Genomic DNA, 1490 nt, shown 5'->3' with positions numbered 1-1490 from the left:
TGATATAAGGTTTGAGTTTAGGGTTTACGGTTTGGGTTTAGGGTTTAGGGTATATATTTAAAGTTTAGGGTTTAGTTAGTGGCCTTAGCATCATTAAAATTGGCGTTATTATTTTTTTCAATTATTTCAGCTTTTTGAAAATAAAATTAATCTATTTTATTATTAATCTAGGTAGTATTTTGATTGGTAATAAGAAAATAGCTGAATTTAAAGGTTCTCTCTTAAGCAGTGCCAGTCTGGAGTTCTTGGACGCCTAAAGCACATTAAAGAAATGATGCCCTTTAGTAACAACAATTTTTATTTTAAATTTTTTAGACAAGCAAAAAAAACAAAAGATGTTATTTTGTATGATGCTAAAATTTCGTTAAAAACCCCAATAGACTGATCTATTATATAAGATAAAATAAATACTGATTTAAAACGTCTTTTCTTATTTAATAAATTACCAGAAAATATTTTTGGTTCATATGTTTTTTTGGCTTAAATCTTTGGTTCATATTACACCAATTTGTTTTCTATATAGTACCTAGTTGGTCGATTATAAGAGCCAACAATAAATTTTATAGGCTTTAAAAATAATAATTTTCATGATGTTCTTAGTTTTACAAAATACAGACAAAATTCCAAAAATAATTGGGAGCAAAAGATAATTAAAAGAGGAAACGCGAATGGTATGAGTTTGTGAGAAAACACTGATTAGAAAAGGAAACTAGATTTTTGTTTTGTTTCTAAGTCGATTTGTTTTATTGATATGACTATTATTTCATAAACATATCGAAACATCAATACTATTAAAAGAGAAGGAGTTTTAATAAATCTACTTATGAAAGTTGTTTGGACCATTTCCTTTTATTATATTTTGGTCTTCCCATATATATTATAACAACATGTGACCAACATTTAACCTTATATATGTATCCTGTTTTTACTCTAACCAGAAAATCGGTTTACATTATTTAAATTTGTACCATTTAAATCGATTACTAAAACATTATACCAAAACTATAAGCCACAACGATTTCTAAACATGTCACATTAATATCAAGATTATAAAACATTACACTTATGAAACTTATACGAATTACACTTCATCATGCGATTGCTCAACTTCTGTTTGTTAAAATCGAAAACCTTCTTGGATGGTCTCATGTTGTCCTTGCATGTCTTCTCTTCCTGAAAAAAAAACTCATATGTCGACACACTTCTTGAAATATCACTTATTAAAAAATCAAACATGAATGTATTAAAGACCTAAACCACCATAGTTCACACGATCATACCGCATTATTCATCACATATTATGTTATACATGATGTTATATTTACGGATTCATCACATATTATGTTATACAATAAATACGATTAACTTCAAATACATAAAAAATGGTACAATTTGAAAAAGAGTGTTTCTAATCACAAATTTAAACGATAAGGTTTGTTCCTATATCACAATTTAAAATTTTAAAATTTAAAATCGTAACAAAATATGTA

This window comes from Brassica oleracea, chromosome C2 (assembly GCF_000695525.1).
Source record: "Brassica oleracea var. oleracea cultivar TO1000 chromosome C2, BOL, whole genome shotgun sequence".
Classification (NCBI taxonomy): domain Eukaryota; kingdom Viridiplantae; phylum Streptophyta; class Magnoliopsida; order Brassicales; family Brassicaceae; genus Brassica; species Brassica oleracea.
Note: the sequence above shows the minus strand (reverse complement) of the source record.